Below are 15,645 nucleotides of genomic sequence, written 5' to 3' on the forward strand. Positions count from 1 at the left end.
TATTGACTTACAGTGACCCTAAAGGACAGAGAAGAACTGCCTCATAGGGTTTATAAGGCTGTAATCTTTACAGAAGCACACTGACATTATCTTTCTCCTGTGGAGCAGCTGGTGGGTTTGAACCACAAACCTTTTGGTTAATAGCTAAATGCTTAACTATTTCACCAACAAGGCTCCTTCCTGTAAAAAAATTTATAGGTCATGGATCTGAGACATTTAGTTTGATCTGCAAATCAGCAGGGATCTCCACCATTTTATACATGGATAAACCGGAGCTCAGAGATCATTCTCACACATAGGTCTTCTGATCATAAATTCTGAGGGTTTAGGACACCTAAACGCTTATCGCACACAAGTAAAATCTTACTGAAGATAATTCAAAATGGTTGCAGCAGTATATTGACTGAGAACTTCCAGAGGTGCAAGCGGGATTCAGAAGAGGACGTGGAACAAGAGATATCATTGTTAATGTCAGATGGATCTTGGCTCAAAGCAAAGAATACCAGAAAGATGTTTACTTGTATTTTATTGACTATGGGAAAGCATTTGATTGTGTGGATCATAACAAGTTGTGGATAACATTGAGAAGGATGGGAATTCCAGAATGCTTAATTGTACTCATAAGGAACCTGTAATAGACCAGGAGGCTGTCATTTGAACGGAACAAGGGGATACTGCATGGTTTAAAATCAAGAAGGGAGTGTGTCAGGGTTGTATCCTTTCACCATACTTATTCAATCTATTTGCTGAGCAAATAATCCAAGAAGCTGGACTATATGTAGAAGAATGTGGCATCAAGATTGGAGGGAGAATCATTAACAACCTGCAATACGCTGATGACACAACTTTGCTTGCTGAAAGTTTGGATGACTTGAAGCACTTACTGATGAAAATTGAAGAATATAGTGTGAAGTATGGATTACACCTCAATATAACTTAAATCTAGTATAGTTTAAACAAAAATCCTCACAACTGGACCAATAAGCAGCATCACTATAAGTGGAGAAAAGATTGAAGTTGTCAAAGACTTCACATTGCTTGGTTCTACAATGGACGCCAAAGGGAGCAGCAGTCAGGACATCAGACGACATATAGCACTGGGCAAGTCAGCTGCAAAAGACTTCTTTCAAGTGCTGAGGAGCAAAGATGTCTCCTTGAGGACTAGGTGCACCTGACACAAGCCATGATATTTTCGATCGCCTCATATGCGTGTGAGAGCTGGACAATGAATAAGGAAGACCAAAGAAGAATTGATGCTTTTGAGTTGTGGTGCTGGCAAAGAATGCTGAAAGTACTGTGGACTGCTAAAAGAACTAACAAACGTGTCCTGGAGGAAGTGCATGGAGAAAGCTCCTTGGAGCTGAAAATGGCCAGACTTCATCTCACCTGTTTTGGTCATGTTGTCAGATGGGACCATTTCCTGGAGAAGGATGTCTTGCTTGGTAAGGTGGAGGGTCAACACAAGAGGGGAAAGCTCTCAATAAGATGGATTGACACAGTGGCTGCTGTGATGGACTTAAGTAAGTACAGCAAGGATCGCTGTGTGGGACCAGGCGCTGTTTCTTTCTGCTGTGGATGGGGTTGCTATGAGTCAGAGATGACTCAATGGCACCTAACAACAACAGGAGAGCTAGGTCTTCTGACATTAAATCTAGTATAGTTTAATATTTTAGTATGAAAGTGCTGTAAGTCCCCAAATCTCTGACTTAAGAACAATTCACTTGCCCTGTAATGTTTTGTAAATTTTCCCTCCCTTTGAAATGATTGCACCACACCTGCACAAAACAAATGCTTCATCACAGTCCTTTCCACTTGCTGCATGTACAGGTTTTGAATCACTGAAAAGGCTTCAAGCACTAAACCAAAAACCAAGTCAGCCATCCGGTTGATTTTGACTCATAGCAACCCCTGTTTGGTTTCCAAGTCTATAAATCTTTAGGGATGCAGGCTGCCTCTTCTTTCTTTCATGTAATGGCTGGTGGGTTCAAACCACCTACCTTCTGGTTAGCAGCCAAATGCCTTATGCTACCAGAGCTTCTCCTTCTTGCACTAAATTAAAGCTAAACAAGAAACTATTCACCTGCTCAAGAGTTACCTACAAATTAGACTTGAAGACACACTTAGGAAAGAATCTCATTTGTAGCCCAGGGACTGTCTGTACTTTAAATGAGTATCTTGCCCTTGACATCTAAAGGCAAAGTTTTCCAGTTGTTCTGAAGGGAACCTACATACAGAGGGTGAAAAAATGGCCAATTTGGTTACCATTATTGTTGTTATGTACCGTCGAGTCAGACCCGACTCACGGTAACCCCTCCTTGGGTTTCCGAGGCAGTATCACTAAGGAAGTAGATCGGTTACCATTAGTGCACTGAAATGGTGTTTCACTATTAGATATCTTGGTTGGCTGAAAAATGAATGGTTCTAGGGGGAGCTCTGGTAGCATAGTGCCTAAGGCATTGACTGCTAACCAGATGGCTGGCGGTTCAAACCCACCAGCCACTCCTCGGAAGGAAGGTTGGGCAATCTACTCCTGTAGTGATACTGCCTTGGCAAACCAAGGAGGGGTTGCTGTAAGTTGAGTCCAACTCGACGGCACATAACAACAACACAGCAACAGGGGCTGTGCTAGAAGCAAATGGTGTATATTTGTTTAGTAGGCCACTCTAGCACAAGAGATTGTTAGTGATCATTTAATAAAGGCCGTTTTAGTTTATATATGCATATATATGTGTGTGTATATATATATCTACATATATCTATAGATATAAAACCAAAAACGAAAAACAAAAAAAAACAAATTCATTGCTGTAGAGTCAATTTTTGACTTATAGCAACCCCTCCTTGGGTTTCTGAGGTTCAAACCCACGAGCCACTCCTCAGAAGGAAGATGGGGCAATCTACTTCCATAGTGATACTGCCTCGGAAACCCATGGAGGGGTTGCTATGAGTTGGATCTGACTCGATGGCAAAACACAACAACAACAATAAATATTCCTCACAATCCTTTTTATACTTGAGCCCATTCTTGCAGACTCTGTGTCAATCCATCTTGTTGAGGGTCTTCCCTGTTTTTTCTGACCCTCCACTTTACCAAGCATAATATCCTTCTCCAGGGAATCATCCCTTCTGACAGCATGACCAAAGTAGATGAGACAACATCTGGCCATTCTTGCTTCCAAGCAGTATTCTGGCTGTACTTCTTCCAATGCTATAACTCAAAAGCATCAACTCTTCTTCAGTCTTTCTTATTAATTGTCCAGGCTTCACATCCATATGAGGTGACTGAAAATACCATGGCTTGGGTCAGGCATATCTTAGTCTTCAAAGTGACATCTTTGCTTTTCAACACTTCAAAGAGGTCTTTTGCATCAGATTTGCCCAATGCAATACAATGTCTGATTTCTTGACTGCTGCTTCCGTGGGTGTTGATTGTGGATCCAATAATATGAATATTTGACAACTTCAATATTTTCTCCATTTATCATGATGCTGCTTATTGGTCCAGTTGTGAGGATTTGCACCTTCTTTATGTTGACATGTAATCCACACTGCACACGGTAGTCTTTAGTCTTCATCAATAAGTGCTTCAAGTCATTTTCACTTTCAGCAAGCAAGGTTGTTTCGTTTTCATATCACAGGTTGTGAATGAGTCTTCCTCCAATCCTGATTCCATGTTATTCTTCATATAGTCCAGTTTCTCTGTGGTCTCTAGCATCCTTTCTGTCACCAAGGCCATATTTTCCAACTACTGATGCTTCTTCTGTGTTTTCAACCTTTGCATTCCAATCACCAGTAATTATCAATACTTCTTAATTGCAGGTTTGGTCAATTTCAGACCGCAGAAGTTGGTGAAAATCTTCAATTTCTTCATCTTTTGGTTTGTATAAATTTGAATAATAGTATAAACTGGTATTCCTGTGGGCATATGGATATTATCCTATCAGTGACAGCACTGTACTCCATTATAGATCTTGAATTTTTTTTTTTTCTTGGAAGATGAATGTGATACCATTCCCTTTCAATTTGTCATTCCAGCATAGTAGATCATATGATTAATTTAAAATGGCCAATACCAGTCCACTTTAGCTAACTAATGCCTAGGATAATGATCTTTATGTGTTCCATTTCATTTTTGACAACTTCTAATTTCCTAGATTCATACTTTGTATGTTCTTCACTCTGATTATTAATGAATGTCTGCAGCTGTTTATTCCCATTTTGAGTCATGCCCCATTAGCAAATGAAGATCGCAAAAGCTTTCCTCCTTCCATGTCATTAAGGTTGATTCTACTTTGAGAATACAACTCATCTTCGATCATATATCAGTCTTTCACTGCTGGCCATCAGACTTTCAGTGGCTAATTTTTTTTCAGATGTGGATGGCCCTGTCCTCCTTCCCAGTCTTTCTTAGTCTGGAAGCTCTGTTGAAACCTGTCCACTGTGGGTAACCATGCTGCAATTCAAAATAGCAGTGGCATAGCCTCCAGCCCCAAAGCAACATGCAAGGGACTACAGAATGACAGACTGATGGATGAGTGGTGGATATATACTTGTATAAGGATAACATCTAATAGATGGAATGTTAAAAGTAAAATTCAGAGTTTAAATCAGCTATTTTAAATTAAATTCATTTTCAGCATTGCTTACTTGGACCTGCAATTTCCAAGGACTATAGCAGTAAATCACTTCAACAGTAATCCTGTCCAAGGGAGCTTGTGTATTAGACCCTTTAAAAATATGTGCTAAAGGAGACTGATACACCATAACAATCTGCAGTCTATATGACTATGAGACCAGAAGAACTAGATGGCGCCCGGCTACCAATGTCAACCACTTGGAGGGGGATCTATGTACGAGATCCTAGATAGAGAGGGAGGACAATGTGGAACAAAACTCAAAATCATTGGTGGTGGGGGGAGAGAAGGGGGACCAGGTTTGCTGGTCTAATAGAGCCTGGTGGAACCACTGAGACTGTGGCCCCTAACTGGCCTGTAGGTCTAGAATTGAACCCATACCTGTTGCTTCCAGACAAACAAAAGACAGCCATATGAGTTGAACATTTACCTGAGGTAGATATACTCCTCAGAGAGAACAATCATGGGAGAAAGAAGGGCTGTTTATGCACAGGGGACAGGAGTGCATGGAGGGATGGACACAGGGAAGAGGTAACTATCAGGAGGAAGTGGGAGGGGGGAGCTCTTGCATTGTGGTAAATTGTAGTCAATGTCATAAGACAAAGTATATGTAAACTGCTGTATGGAAAGTGAATTTGCTCTGTAAATTTTCACTCAAATCATAATAATAAACAAACAAACAAACAAATAAAAGTTTGGTAAATAAATGAAAAAAAGATGTGCTAAAGGAAAGGATGGGAGCTCTGGTAGCAGTGGCTAAGGCACTTGACTGTTAACCAGAAGGCTGGTGGTTCAAACCCACCAGCCACTCCTCGGAAGGTAGATGGGGCAATCTACTTCCGTAGTGATACTGCCTCGGAAACCCAAGGAGGGGTCAATATGAGTCGGGTCCGACTCAACGGCACACAACAACAACAACAACAACAACAACAACAAAGGAAAGGATGATTTCTTACTTACTGACTTTTAAGTTTTTGGAGCTAAGGTGATATAGGATATTAGAAGAATTAATTAGCCTTGGGTAAGTTTTCATTTACAAAATGTGGCCCATCTTGAAACAGTGGTTTTCCAAATTTCTTATTCTGCTAATGGTCTGATGATAAAGTCTGTGGGAGCCGAGCAAATCTTTCTGAACACTGAGTTTCTAGCTTTAAAGATCATCTAAGTTCGTGTCTCAATTTTTGCCCACAGGACTTGATTATTTGGCTGCTTTCTCCAAGAAAGCATATGTATTGAAAGGTCATCAAACCATCATGGACTTTTTGGGGTCATGTTAAGAGTGTATGTGTGGGAGGAAGGGGTAGGGAAAGAAAAATATAGTGTAATTCAGAAATTCAGGTAACTGGAAAAATCTCCAAATAACTGCTAAACATTTGATATTTAAGTATATGGACAAAATAATTGAATGACCCAAGGACACAAGGAACTATGACATATGCATAATAGGGAGTTTATCTGTATTCCCCTGCTTCCACTCGGTGACTAAAGCTTTGTGTTTTGCTATTCTTGCTACTGACATTGTTATATCCTTGCTGTCCCATGAAAGGTGACTAATTCTCTGTTGGCTTTAGCAAAGGAAAGAGGCAGAACAGCATGACTCACAATTATAATCTTTCTTTTTTCTTCATACAAGAAAATTACCTTACGTGTATGACTTGATATAACATTTAATTGAGAAGGAGCCTTACTAATTGCATTCAGTGAAGTGAAATGCCCCTTGAATAAGGCCATTTACTGGTTAAATTACTTTATCAGCAGAGCTATAAATCTGAGTCATTTCATTCTAATAAGATTTACAAACTTTTCTTTCATTCTTTGTAAAGATAGAATAGTCATTGTTTATCAGTTTAGCTTTATGTAATGTACTTATGCATAACAATTATATTTGTGTATCTCAATGTATAAATGAAATTAAGGCAATTTGAGTTCTTTTAATTAAACAGGCAGAATAACATTGGAGATTCTTTTGTTTTATGTTTTTAATGGTAATAGTGACATTATGAAAATTTCCTGAAAATGTTATTGACAGTCAATGAGGCTACAGCAGTTGTATTTCCTGATTATTATCAAAAAGAGAATAGACTCCATAAAGATTATTCCTGAAGATTTTTTTTCCCCCTGAAAAAATATTAAAGGTAATTTTTATAGCCTCTATTTGATAAAAGTAAAACAAAGGTTATACCTACTGAAATGATTACAAGGAATGTAGAAGAGAGTTCTATTGCAAAATACTGCCTCCTCACTCTCAGAACATAATGAAATCTTACTTTTATACTCCCTATGATATCTTTAGGAGCTCTGGTGGCATAGTGCCTATAGCATTTGACTGCTAACCAGAAGGCTGGTGGTTCAAACCCACCAGGCACTCCTCAGGAAGAAGATTGGGCAATCTACTTCCATAGAGATACCAACCTGGAAACCCAAGGAGGGGTCACTATGAGTCGGAAACAACTTGACGACAGTGAGGGTTTTTTTTTTTTTTTGTATGATATCTTTAGTCCTTTGTCATTTATTTTAGTTTTGAGAAACAGCACTTGGTGGCTAAGAAATGAGTCTGGCTCAGAACCTCTCAAAGATGCTGCTTTCTGTTGGAATGCCACAGAGCATTGAAACTGCTTGTATGACTTCTCCCTTGGTTATGTTACTCAAGGGAAGAGATCATATTTTATTTATCACTGTAACGTCAGTATAGGAATAGGAGTCACAAAGGAGCAGTAAATAAGTGTTTGTTGAGTGATACACACATATACTTCCTCCTAAGATGCAACCAGGGGCCCTGGTGGCTCAGTGGTTAAGTGCTCAGCTGATAACCGAGAAGTCAGCAGTTTGAACCCACCAGTGGCTCTCCAGGAGAAAGATAAGGCAATTTGCTTCCTTAAAGATTACAGCCTTGGAAACCATATGGGGCAATTCTACTCTGTCTTATAGGGTCACTATGAGTTAGAATTTTATGATGAGTTTGGGTTTTATGATGCAAGCACTACATTGCTGAAAATATAATTCAATTTTCAAATTATATTCAGAGACTGTAGATAATTCAGCATTGTAAGATCTAAATTTTCTGCCTATATTTGATTATTAGAATTGGTAAGAACACTTGGAGATAATTGGAGTGAACAATGTAGTTGCTCCTAGTGGACAATATCATTTTTAGTTTTAAATGTGGTGTGTTGGGTGTTTGATGGACTCTGCAGACAGCTCCAAAAGAAGCATTTCAAAAATGTTTTGATGAGCAGTAGTTGCATCTTTCAAATTGTGAGATAGTCTCCCAAACAAACAATTTTGAAGGACCCTCACTTACTTGTGTAGACTGAGGTCACAATAACTTCCCGTTTGATCACTCCAGTTTTTGGCATCATCCTTCCTTAAATTTTTCAACAAAGTTTCTAGATTGATCTTGTTTTCTTCTTTCTTCAACTTTTAGTAACTCTTATCAGTTACAGAATAAGTTGCAAATGCAGTAAATTGACATTTAAAGCCACTCATTATTGGATCTCAGCCTACATTTCTAAACATATGCATACTTGTTCCCTCCATGTAACCTGCAAATCAACAAAATGGAACTAGTTGTTAGTCTACACACAAGAGTAGTACTTTTCCCACAGTTTAGAACATTCCTCCAATCTATATCTTCAGATATAAATGCCAATTATCCCTTAAACGCTACCAAACCAAAAAACCAAACTCACTTCTGTTGAGTCAGTTCAACTCATAGTGACCCCTCCTTGGGTTTCTGAGACAGTATCTTTACGAAAGTAGATTGCCCAATCTTCCTTCCAAGAAGTGGCCAGTGGGTTTGAACCTCCAGCTTTCTGGTTAGCAGTCAAATGCCTGAGGCACTGCGCTTATTGTTGTTGTTATGTGCCATCGAGTCAGACCCGACTCATAGTGGCCCCTCCTTGGGTTTCTGAGGCAGTATCACTATGAAAGTAGATTGCCTCATCTTCCTTCTGAGGAGTGGCTGGTGGGTTTCAACCTCCAGCCTTCTGGTTAGCAGCCATGTGCCTTAGGCACTATGCTAGTCAGCTTTAATTCTCTCCCTTCTTTTATTGTTATGTCTATAATTTTTATAGCTCTTATTATTTTTTGTCTTGTTTTATGGTTTTCATATACAGATCATATATTCCCTTTTTGACTAAGCCATTGAGCACAGAATACAAATATTCTTAGACCTTGACTTGTCCATGGCTCTCAGCACAGTGTCTTCCATAGAGCAGAGTCTGAATATAGGCATACCTTATTTTATCACACTTTCCTTTATTGTATGGGAGCTCTGGTGGCATAGTGCCTAAGGCATTTTGACTGCTAACCAGAAGGCTGATGGTTCAAACCTACCAGCTACTTCTCTGAAGGAAGATTGGACAATCTTCTTCTGTAGAGAAACCACCTCAGAAACCCAAGAAGGGGTTGCTATGGGTCAAATCGCCTCGACGGCAGTGAATTTGGTTTTTGGTTTTGGCTGCTTCATTTTGTTTTACAGATATTATACTTTTCACAAATTGAAGGTTTGTAGCAACTCTCTGTTGAGCAAGTCTGTCAGTGCCATTTATCCAACAGCATGTGCTCACTTCATGTCTCTGTGCCCCATTTTCATAATTCTCAAAATATTTCTAACTTTTTCATAATACTGTTGCACACTCAATAGACTGCCCATCCACTCCCACTGCAATAGAATTGATTTGAAATCATAGTGGCCCCAACTGTGTTTCCTAAGCTGTAAATCTTTATGGAAGTTGATTGCCTCATCTTTCTTTCAAGGGGACTCTGGTGGGTTTGAACTGCCAACCTTCTGGTTAGCAGACAAATGCTTTGCCCGCTAAGCCACTTGAGCTCCTTTAATAAACTACAGTATAGTGTAAACATAAATTTTTTTAAAAAACAATTTTATTTTGATTTGGGTGAAAGTTTACAGAGCAAATTCTCTTTCTGTACAGTAGCTCATATACACTTTGTCTCAGGACATTGACTACAATTTCCCACAATGCAACATCTCTCCTCCCACTTCCTCCCCATAGTTACCTCTTCCCTGTGTCTTTTCCTGCCATGCACTCCTGCCCCCTGAGCTGTCTCCCTGTGCATACACAGCCTTTTTATTCTCCCATGACTGATCTCTCCAAGGAGTGTATCTACCTCATATGCCTGTCTTTTGTTTGGCTGGAAGCCACAGGAGTAGGTTCAATTCTAGACCTGAGAGGCAGCTAGCAGCCATAGTCTCAGTGTTTCCATCAGGCTCTATCAAACCGGCAAACCTGGTCCCTTTTATTTATTTATTTTTAATGATTTTGAGTTTTGTTCCATGTTGTTCTCCTACTCTGTCCAGGATCTTCTACATAGATTCCCCTCCGAGTGGTTGACAGCGGTTGCTGGGCACCATCTAGTTCTGGTCTTGTAGTCGTATAGGTTGAGCATTGTGTGGTGTACTAGTCTCTTGGACTAATTGTGTCCATGTATCATTGCTTTTCTTCATTCTTCTTTGCTCTGGATGAGGAGAGACCCATTGTTGCATCTAGATGGCCACTTGCAAGCTTTCAAGATACCAGTCATCACTCGCCAAAGTAGGATGTGGAACAATGTTTTGTGTAGTATGTTATGCCAATTGAGCCTGATGTCCCCTGTGACTATGGTCCCAAGTCCACAGGTCCAACTACTCACTCCCTTTGGGTAGCTGACTGTGGCCAAGAAGTGATTACAACCTTGCCCCTTTTCATTTCTGCTATATACCTGGGAATTTTTACAGAACATACATATACACTTGTAGAAACATTGTCTGCCAACCCTATACATGGTCTTGGGCACAGTCCCCCCTGCATAGATATACTAATCATTCAGCCTGTGCATGCATCTATCCACCCATATATCAGTGATTACGTTCCCTAACAACACAGTACTGTATGTGCAAAAGGGTTCATCTTTGTTGTCTGTACCTCCCATGTACTCTGTATGTCTTCCTCGTCCTCAATGCCACCATGTTGATCACTCACTTTTGGACATTGCCCTTCTTTTCACCCAAATCAATACTTGTCTCTACCTATCTAACAGTGTTCTCTCCCCTCCCCTCCCACCCCTGGTAACCAGCAAAGAAAATTTCCTTCCATATATAAACATTTCATTGACTTTTTAAAATAATGGGCTAATACAATATTTGTCCTTCTATGATTGACTTACTCCATTCAGCATAATGTCCTCCAAGTTCATCCATGTTATGTGCTTTTTGCCGATTCTACATTATTCTTTAGGGTTGCATAGTATTCCATTGTGTGTATGTACCATAGTTTGGTTATTGATTCTTCTGTTGATGGGTATCTAGGTTGTTTCCATCTTTGGCTATTGTAAATAGTACTGGGATGAACATGGGTGTGCATATATCTGTTTTTGTCTTGGCTCTCACTTCTTTAGGATATATACCTACTAATGGAATTGCTGGGTCAAATGATATTTCTAATTCCAGCTTTTTAAGGAATCTCTATACTGCTTTCCACAGTGGTTATGTCATTTTACAGTCCCACCAGCAGTGTATGAGAGCCCCAATCTCTGCATCCTTGCCAGCATTTGTTATTTTCTGTCTTGAACTTTGCTACTAGTGCTGGGGCACCACTTGGAAATATTCAGGCTATTGGTCCCATCAGAGTAGCTGACAGTTCATTGCTCTGGCCATCTCTGTACTCACTGATTTCATTCAGGTTTTTCCACTAGTTGGTGCCTAATCCACTTCTGTATACTTCTTTTCAAAGCTCAGGGCTCCAGGATTATCTTCTGTATCTGTCAATTGGTTTCTCTTTTATTTGTTGAAGAGGGTCTGTGTAACTTGTCTGCCTATTCCACCATCTTAACGGAAGTCTGGTTATATCTTCTTGTTCAATTGATCCTTTAATCATTATATAATGTCCTTCCTTGTCTCTGATGGTGGTTTTTGTCTTAAAGTCAATTTGATCAGAAATTAATATTGCCACTCCTGCTCTTTTTTGGTTGCCTTTTGGTTGATATATCTTTTTCCATCTTTTGATTTTTAGTCTATTTTTGTCTTTTTCTCTAACGTGTGTCTCTTGTAAGCAACATATTGATGGGTTATATGTTCTTATCCATTCTGCAGCTCTCTGTATCTTGAGTGATACATTTAATCCATTGACATTCAGTGTAATTATTTACAAGTATGAATTGGTTGCTGTAATTTTGTTATGTGTTTTTTCATGGTGTTCCTGGTTTCTTTGTTACATGTAATTTTCTGTGCTGAGCTCATGTTTATGAATCGTGTTATCATTTCCTTTGTTGCTATTGTTTTAGTATTTGCTAAATGCTTGTGCTTGTCCTCTTTTTATTGCTTGTCCTCTTTTTTATTGTGATGTGAAGGTTCATCATTTTTCTTTGAGGTTACCCTGCAATTTATAATTTTCTCCCCAAGTTTAGAACAGTTCATTCTATCTTGCAACTCTCTTGACTTCCTCACCATTAGGAAGTTCTGTAACTACAGTATTTTCCCCCTCTTTTTGGTTTATGTTGTTTTTGTTATGTGTCCTCAAGTCAGACCTGACTCATACCGACCCTTCTTGGGTTTCTGAGGCAGTATCACTCTGGAAGTAGATTCCCAACCCTCCTTCCATTTTTTGTTTTTGGTTTATAATTGTCCTCATTTGCCAATTGATGTTTCTGGTTCCCTGTTTACAATCTTGTAAGCTTACTCTATTTTGGATACATCCATAGTTGTGTTGGTTTCTGGATTATGTCATTTTGTGTGTTAATGTTTGGTAGCTGTTTGCTTTTATTGATTTTCTGTTCAAAAGACTCCCTTTAGTATCTCTTGTAAAGTTTTAACAAATTCCCTTAACTTCTGCTGATCTGGAAATCTCCTAATTTCACCATCATATTTGAGGAACAATTTTGCTGGATATATAATTCTTGGTTGGAAATTTTTCTCTTTCAGAGTTTTATATATACCATTCCATTGCCTTCTCGCTTGCATGGTTTCTGCTGAGAAATCAGAGCTTATTCTTGTTGGTTGTCCTTTGTAAGTAACTTTTTGTTTTTCTGTGCTACTTTCAGGATTTTTTCTTTGTCTTTGGTTTTGGTGAGTTTGATGATGATATGTCTTGGTGATTTTCTTTTGGGGTCTATCCTGTTTGGGATTCATTGGACTTCCTGAATGGATATATTCTCATCTTTTATCATATTAAGGAACTTTTATCATATCTTCCAACAAATCTTGGACAGTTTTCTAAGTAGTTTTATTGTTCTCCTCCTGTTCTGGAATTCTAATGACATGTAGGTTATTCCTTTTATGTTATCCCACAGGAACCTTAGGCTTTCTTCATTTTGTTTTGATATTTTTTGTGATTGATTCATTTCAATAGAAGTATTCAGGTATTTGTCTTTAATCTCATTAATTCTATCTTCCATTGCATCAATTCTACTCCTTTACCCTTTCAATGTGTTATCTTTTTCTGACAATTTAGTATTAATCTTCTGGATTTCTATCTGTAGATTTTGAATCATCTCTAATCATTTCTAACTTATTTTGTCATTTTGTTCTTGTATTTTCTTCCAAAATTCTTCTAGGGTTGTTTTTTCTGTGTTTTCCTTGATATGTCTCTCAATCCTTTGAAGATAACTAAGTATAATTCTTTTGAATTCCTTGTCAGAGAGTTCCAATGCTGCTTCTTCCTCAGGGATGTGTTCTGGGTCTGTATCCTGCTACCTTGTTTCTCCTGCTTTATCTTGCTTCTTTGTGTGGACTGTGATGGTCTGTTGTCTCCAAGACACTGTGACGTTGTTATATTTAGATCTCTGTTAACTGCTTGTGAAGAGCAGCTATGGCTGAGTCAGGCTCTTCTTGGTGGTTGTTTATCATTGGCCAGTTGGTGGAGAAGGAAGTGTTGGCTCTCAGTCAGTAAGTGGAACTCTAGGAGGTGCAGGTATGGCTGTGTCATATGGGCACGGTTGCTCTCTCTCACTCAGTTAGACAAAAACAATGATTGAAAAGTACTCAAATGTAAAAGCAAGTGGACAAAACACATGCTCCATAAACACACAGGGACAATCACCAAAAAAAAGAAAAAGGAAAAAAAAGAGAAAACAAACCAAAATATATGGAGAGGAGGCAATAAGAGAAAAGAGGTAGAGTAGGAGAATAATGAAGAAAAAATGGGAAAAATGCAAAAAGAAAAACAAGGAATGGTGTTACCCATGAAAAGGAGAAAAATGGGAATTAGTAGCAGGGAGGAGAGAGAGAGCTGCAAACTAGAACCTGGGAAGGGAAGAATAAAGAATAATCATAAAGAGGATGAAATAATAATATAATATAATAATAATAATAATAATAGTAATAACTTTAAAATAGAGAAAAAGTAAAAAGGAAAAAAAAAAATTGGCAGAGCAGGACACGGCACTCAGGCTCCTTCAGAGCACACACACTGGGATGGAATTCCTCCTGGCCCAGAATGTGGGTAGGAGTGAGGGATGGCTGTACCTCCATTTACCAAGTCAGTGTTGAGTATAAGTATAACAAGGATAATATCCCACCTTTCCAGTCTTTTGTGTCTGGAATGTCCTTGTGGCTCTCAGCAAGTGGAGCCTATTCTTAGATCCCTGGAATCTGAGAGAATGCTGTATCTTTAAACATCCAAAATGGTTGAAGTGCTTGTAAACATTCAAAATGGCTGTGCCCTCTGGATAGGCACAAGTTCACAGCTCAGCCCATTTCCCTCTTCGCTGCTTCCCCTTGTATTCACAGAGCACCAGTGCAGTCTTCTCTGTAGCTCCTGACTAGTAGGGCTGATTTTTAAGTTAATTCTTAAGTCTTTACACCACTTGGCAATATTCAAGTTGTCTGTGCCATCAGGATCCCTGCCAGACCACAGCTCTATATGTCTCCTTTTTTGATGTTTTCATGCAGATTCTTATATTAGTTGGAGTTTAGTCCACTTTATATCCTTCCTTTTACAGCTCAGGGCTCCAGGATTATCTTCTGTATCTGTGTTAACTGGTTCCCCTTTCCTTTGTTGAGAGGGTTTGTGTAATTTGTCTGCCTATTTTGCCATCTGGTAGCATAGTGGCTAAGACACTTGCCTGCTAACCAGACGGCTGGCGGTTCAAACCCACCAGCCACTCCTCGGAAGAAAGGTGGGCAAACCTACTCCAGCAGTGATACTGCCTCGGAAACCCAAGGAGGGGTCGCTATGAGTCGGGGCCGACTTGACGGCACATAACAACAACATAACAACATTTTGCCATCTAACCAGAACGTAGTGGAAACATAATTTTGTGTGCATTGGGAAACTGATAATTTCATGTAACTCACTTTATTGTGATATTCATTTTATTGCAGTGATCTGGAACCAAATCCCCACCCAATATCTCTGAGGTATGGCTGTGAATATTTATTGGGATTATGAATACATAAGAACACATGTATAATCTGATAGCATTAAATAGTTTGGACATTTAAAGCTATGGCCACTATGATATTGTCTCCTACATTTCTTTAAATGTTTTTGGAATTTGGATATTTTTATTCATATAAAAATCTAGTACTTGTGCATATGATTCAATAATTTAGTACTACATAGTAAATTGTTATAGAACCATGATTAATTGAGATACTTTGGAAAATGGGTGTTGTGAATAATTTTCTGGTTAACACAGGGTTAAGCAGAGAATCCTTTTTGTTTCATTTCTTGTTGAAAAATTCTTTATAAAAATATGGTTATTTTTACATACTATACAAAACATTGTTCCACCTTCTACTTTGGCGAGTAGCGACTGGGATCTTAAAAGCTAGCAAGTGCCGTCTAGATGCAACGATGGGTCTCTCCTCATCCAGAGCAAAGAAGAATGAAGAAAGCCAAAATTCATGGAAACAATTAGTCCTAGTGACTGGTAAACCACCCGATCTGCAGCCTATATGACTATTAGACCAGAAGAACAAGATGGTGCCCAGCTACCACTGTCATCCACTTGGAAGGGGATCTATGTACGAGATCCTGGATAGAGAGGGAGAACAATGTGGAACAAAACTCAA

This window comes from Orycteropus afer, unplaced genomic scaffold (genome assembly GCF_000298275.1).
Source record: "Orycteropus afer afer isolate SDZICR_OR568_19922 unplaced genomic scaffold, OryAfe1.0 scaffold00168, whole genome shotgun sequence".
Taxonomy (NCBI): domain Eukaryota; kingdom Metazoa; phylum Chordata; class Mammalia; order Tubulidentata; family Orycteropodidae; genus Orycteropus; species Orycteropus afer.